This window comes from Pan troglodytes, chromosome 6 (genome assembly GCF_028858775.2).
Source record: "Pan troglodytes isolate AG18354 chromosome 6, NHGRI_mPanTro3-v2.0_pri, whole genome shotgun sequence".
In the NCBI taxonomy this organism is placed as follows: Eukaryota; Metazoa; Chordata; class Mammalia; order Primates; family Hominidae; genus Pan; species Pan troglodytes.
In genome coordinates this window covers 31024084-31030315 of record NC_072404.2, presented here as the reverse complement: position 1 = coordinate 31030315, position 6232 = coordinate 31024084, and the positions used below count along the sequence as shown (strand labels likewise).

Sequence of the window (6232 nt, the reverse complement as noted above, 5' to 3'; positions counted from 1 at the left end):
AATTTGAAAGAATCTTCTAACAATTATAGCCGCCAGAAATAGATCTAACATGAGGCACAAGAAGGTGTTCAAGGATAGTTATACAACAGGAATATCACAGGTGCCATTTTTGCATGAGATGTGAAGATTTATGAGTTGACTTCTAAACTCTTACAATTCTTCTTTTAAAATTAATTTTATCTTTAACAAAGAGATACGTGTATAAAGTTTTAAAATTCCGAAGAATTCCACAAGGCTTTTAATCAAATTAATCACCCCAGTTTCCCAGGGACAGTTCTGATGTGTATGAGTCAGCTTGAGCTGCCACAACAAATACCATAGACTGGGTGGCTTAAACAGCAGACTTTTATGTATTTTTTCACCATTCTGGAGAATGGAAGTCTGAGATTGGGACACCAGCATGGTGGAGTTCTCGCGAGGGCTGTCTTCCTGGCTTGCAGATGGCCGCTTCTCACTATATGTTCGCATATCTTTTCCTTGGTGCATGTACATGAAGAGACAGCTATCTATCTCTTCCTCTTCTTATGAGGACACAGTCCTATAGGATTAGAGACCCATCATTATGACTTCACTGAACCCTAAGTACTTCCTAAAGACCATCTCTCCAGATACAATCACATTGGAGGTTAGGGCTTCAACATATAAACTTGGGGTGGTGGGGGTGGGGGGCATGACTTTATTAATAGCACAATTTATGCCTATTATCCCAGTGTAATTATTAACAGTGACCCCTTTCACTCTCAAAAATGTCTCAGTTGGATGGAAAATGACCATCCCGAGTCCCAACTTCATCCAATTCCAATTCCTCTTCCCCAGAAGCAACTACTTGCCATTTGTTATGACTTCCTCTATTTGGCTACAAACGTCTAAAAATCATGATTATACCAGGTGCATCAGTTGAAATTTGTGTTTGGATGGCGGGGCATGGTGGCTCACATCTGTAATCCCAGTACTTTCGGAGGCTGAGGCGGGTGGATCACCTGAGGTCTGGAGTTCGAGACCAGCCTGGCCAACATGGTGAAACCCCATCTCTACTAAAAATACAAAAAATTAGCTGGGCATGGTGGCGGGCATCTGTAATCCCAGCTACTCGGGAGGCTGAGGCAGGAGGATCGCTTGAACCTGGGAGGCAGAGGCTGCAGTGAGCTGAGGTTGTGCTATTGCACTCCAGCCTGGGCAACAAGAATGAAACTCCGTTTCCAAACAAAAAAAAACTGCATTTGGATACTAATTTAGAGACCAAGGGGGAATATCACTGACTTAAACAAATAGAAAGGAGTGCCTGAGAGGTAAGTTGCATGAAGATTTATTCATCTGAAAATAAATTTTCCTACCTCTAAATTTTTTTAGAATTTTATATCCAACCAAAATCTCAGCAAAGCGAGGGGATAGGAAAAGTTGTGTCCTTGTTGAGACATGATACGTAAATCTCCCTTCAGGGTAGGATTTGCTACCCAAGCTGTCAGATCTAGCGAGGAACGTTCAGCTGCAGAGAGCTACCTGGCCCACGAGAACGCCTGTCAAAAAAGGGGTATAAAGGCCATTTACACCCACCTGGGATTGCTCTGGTAGGCCATATGTGCTCCGGAGCGCCACAGAGGGTTAGCCAAGGTCTTGCCAAGGTTTCCTCACAGATGGACTTCTTTTTCTGCCCAGTTCTTCTTTTCCTTATCTTTCTTCCTCAGGTGTTGATCTTTAATAAACATCTTGTACTCCAAACTGCATCTCAGCATCTGCTTCCAGAAAAACCAACCTGTACCAAATAAGTAACACAGTTCAAAATCCAAAAGGTGCAAAAAAAAAAAAACAAATATATATATTTGCAAAATTCAAAAGGTGCAAAAAAACCAAAATATATATATATTTGTTAAAAATATATATATATATTCACTATATATATTCACTATATATATATTCACTGTATATATATTCACTATATATATAGTATATATTAGTAAAGAGATACGTGTGTGACTAAAACACACACACACACAGGACCTAATGCACAAATTCTTTTACTGAGTGTATAATCAAAATATTTTAAACATCTCTTTGCCCACATCAATAAATTTCTATCAATCTTGCTTTCTGGGAGTCAAAATCTATGATATGCCTCTTTAAATTAAGTAGATTTTTATAAAACCTCTCCACCTATTCTGCCAAAAACTACTCCCATCTTCAGCATATTCCACTGAAATACGTATCACTTTGCCATCCACACTTCACATATGTCCAGTTCATTTTTGATCAGCAAAGATTTCTTAAGCTCCTACTATGTATGCTACCCTGGGGCTTCATGTGCATAATAAAAACCTTGGTGTTCATAACCCCTTATCTTAACCCAGACACTTCCTTCTAGTAATTCCAAGTCTTTAGATAAACTCTTTCAAGCAACTGCCAATCAATAAATACCACTCCCTGGAGTTGTCCCGCCTTTCTAGACCAAACCAGTGTACGTCTTGCATGTACTGATTGATGTATTATGTCTCCCTAAAACATATAAAACCAAACTCTAGCCTAACCACTTTAGGCACGCATTCTCAGGACCTTCTGTGTCACAGGCATGCCCTTAACCTTGGCAAAATAAACTTCTAAATTGATTGAGACCTGTCTCGAATACTTTTGGGGTTATAGCTTCAATGCTGGCAAACTGACCATATTCAGTACTTCCCTATCATTTTTCTATCTTGACATTTGATTCCATGATTATTACATGTAAAGTGATTATGCTCGAATTTTCATCAATTATAAAATATATTGCCCATTCTCCCGTCTGCTTTTTTTTTCTCTTCCTTCTCTATTCACTTTGTCACATAAATGGACTGATCCTGCAAAAACATGTACATGGCTAATATTGTGAGATATTCATTTATATATTTAGCCCTCCCAGTATTTCTCCTTTGCTCTTTCTTATGCTGCATGCCTCAGGGGAGGTTTGTGGTAAGGTGGAAAGTAAAGAACCAACTTTCTAGCCCTGTTTCCTAAACTATATGCCTCAGAGCAAGGATAGCATTTTTTTTTAAGAAGAAGCAGCAGAATGTCTGAAATGAGGACGATGGAGCAAAGCATTCCTTCAAGCTGAGAAGAGCAGAAAGAAACTCTTGTGGATCCTGAAGCAGTGGGAACCAGGGCACTGGAGTGAGGCCACAGCCAGTTGGGTTTCCCGTGCATCATAGCGTGAAGACATACAAATATAGAAAATTGACATCACAGGGAAAATTGCCAACTTGACTACCAGAATGGTGCTTCTGGTCACTGCACAACACCCTCCACAATCTCCATGAAATCCTGATGAGGGAGGATATACCCAAGAGTAACTGATGTAAAATCCTCCCACACCCTGCAGGCTGATCGCTCAGAAACAAAATTAAATTTATATATAAAAAACAGATACAGTTTGTTTTTGAGCTCCTGAATTTTGTATCCTAAAAGATATGCCACCTACAATGGAAATAACTGAGTTGCTCTGGATACAGAAAGTCAAGATTGTGTCTTAGTGCTATTATTTTCTTCCATGGCATAGGAGACAATGTGGATAGTCCTGATGTGGAATTAAGCAATGAATAATGATGCTTGCATTTTCCATATCAGGGAATCGAAAATTATTTCCTTCTTACTTTACCCATGACCTGCATCGGATAAGATGCTTTTGTTATAGCTTTCCATTTTAGTCAGATTTGCTGACAATAATGTTGATAATTTGCCTAGCTACTCTTAAATTTGCCATTTTCCTCATTGGAGCACCTATTCGCCAAAGGCTGTTAGCTTAATAATTAGTGGCCCGTTCTTGACCCTGATGTGGCCATTCATTTATCTTTTAGAATACTTTAAATGTTTTGAGATAAATGGTTTTCTTTTCCTTTTCTGACATCTGATCTTTATCTTTCTTGCAGGGAATTGCCTTTCCAAAAAGACAAATCACCCTAACATATGTCAGAAGAATAGCACTTTTTGGTTGTTATTGTTTTGCTTTCTTTTATTTTGGACATCAGGTGCTTGCAGACAGTTGGGTTACTTGTACTCCTGAATTCAGGGCTTGCTATCATGCCCCTCTCATTTTATTTTATTTCCTTTATCACTGACTACCACTTCCATTCCCTCTTTCCCCCATAGGCTCTAAATGGATTCAATATAAGTCTTCAAATATGCATGCATCCTCTATGTGTGTGTGTTTAATTCAACTCAGTGATACAGTGCCTTAGATCTCATTCTGTTTCTTACTGTTTCAGTCAACATTGTTTTCTATCCATCCATGGTGCAATATGCACAGTTAGGAAAACAGAAACCAAACTAAGCATTTCAGCAGAGAGAATTTAATACAGAAAATTGGTTATACAGATGTTAGAGGCCTGAGAGAAAAACAAAAAGAGGATATAGGAAACCAAAAATAATATTGACAGTAAGCAGATAACACCCATACAGCTGGGGAAGCAGAGGAAAAACTAGAAATTAGCAAATCCTAGAAGCTCAGAGAAGATGCACGGAGCTTGGATTCAGACCTCTTGGGGTGGAGGGCCTCAAACATAGAGTAGGACTCCAGGAGCCCGAGAAGAGAACAGCTGCCAGGGTGCGAGCGCTAAGCAGAGATTCTGGACACTTAACGGTGCTGAGGTGACAGTGGAGTTCAGGCCCAGCCAGAGGGACTTTGAGGAATATCCTGACCCTTTAGTTGAGATCCTTTTGTAAAAGGCCATGTCCTGGAAGTGGGGGCAAAACTGAAAAAAACCTACTCTAAAGCCTAACACGAAGCCTCAACAGAATCAAAGCAATGTGCTGGTGATTTAACTGCTGCCAAGACAAAACTCAACACTTTTTAGAGGATCATAGCATAATCCAAAGCTTCTACAGTCTATGTCAATAATATTTGCAGTACAATTTTAAAAAACTTCTAGATATGCAAAGAAGAAAAACGTGTCTGATAAGAAATAAAGCAGTCAATGAAGCAGACCCAGGAACAATCTATATATCAGGTCTTAAAATAACTGTGATTAATAGCTTTTAAATACATTAGACTCCTAGTTCCAGCTCTGACATGGGAAGAGCATAAAAGGTGTCATTCCTGTTCTTACAATAACGGGGAAAAAAAGCTGAAAAAATGGAAAATCGATGACTTTTTTTGGACTCATTAGACAACTGAGTCGACAGAGAAAACCACCATCCTGAAATCTAAAGAGACATTTGAATACAAACACACACACAGACACACACACACACAACTAAGTTTATGTTTACCTGGAGCAGAAGCCACTGGAGCTATAAACTGGTAGTAACACACAAGTAGTAATTTTGACAAACTGTTGAGAGCTGAGTGTAGATTAGCATAAGAGTGAAAAATTCCTGGGGGCTACAGTCTGAGACATAACCTTTCATAGATTTTACTTCCTCAAACCCAACTGAGTTCTTACGGTCACAAGGGTCAAGAAAGATCCCCTTGTGGCTCTAGTAGGAGAAGGGGAATTATAACCATTTATAACCATATGCCCAGATCCTTGCCTAGCATTACTGTCTCACCTACTCAGGAGAGGAGAGTGATGGCTAAGTAATACTCGTGAAAGACATTGTCCAGGAACACAGGCCTACTATGAAAATGAAATTTAATTATAATATTATAGATAACTTCCCCTCCCCTACACCTTACCACCATATCAACAGACTCCAGTATAATAACAATGAATTATATCTGAAAGAACTGCAATGTGCAGATTCTATTTAAGAAGGCATTCTGGCTGGGTGTGGTGGCTCACACCTGTAATCCCAGCACTTTGTGAGGCTGAGGCGGTCAGATCACTTTAGCCCAGGAGTTCAAGACCAGCCTGGGCAATATAATGAAACCCCATCTCCATTAAAAGTACAAAAATTAGCCAGGCATGGTGGCATATGCCTGTAGTCCCAGCTAATGGGGAGGCTGAGGTGGTAAGATCCCTTGAGCCCAGGAGGTTGAGGCTGCAGTGAGCTGAGATTGCACCACTGCACTCCAGCCTTGGTGACAGAGCGAGATGCTATCAAAAAAAAAAAAAAAAAAAAAAGAGGGAGTTCTTAGAGAAGCCCAAAGACCACAGAGGAGAAATCATGGACACTGGAGTAATTTGAAGCCTCTGGCACCTACAGCTACAGAAGCATTAAATACAACCCAACTATTAGCCAGATCAACATAAAACTTCACAATAAAGACTTATTTAACCTCAATTCTTATTATCCAACCTAACATAGCTAAGTTTAAACAAAAAATTAC

At 39.7% G+C, this 6232-nt stretch overlaps 1 long non-coding RNA gene across 1 annotated transcript; it reads right to left on the bottom strand.

The window, feature by feature from the left end:
- Nucleotides 1-202: 202 nt before the first annotated feature.
- LOC134810484 (uncharacterized) lies at nucleotides 203-1767 on the bottom strand. Its single transcript, XR_010158728.1, has 2 exons — nucleotides 1555-1767; nucleotides 203-538 (listed from the first exon to the last, which is right to left on the bottom strand). It is a non-coding gene; the product is annotated as an uncharacterized LOC134810484 (long non-coding RNA).
- Between the last annotated feature and the right edge of the window lie 4465 nt (nucleotides 1768-6232).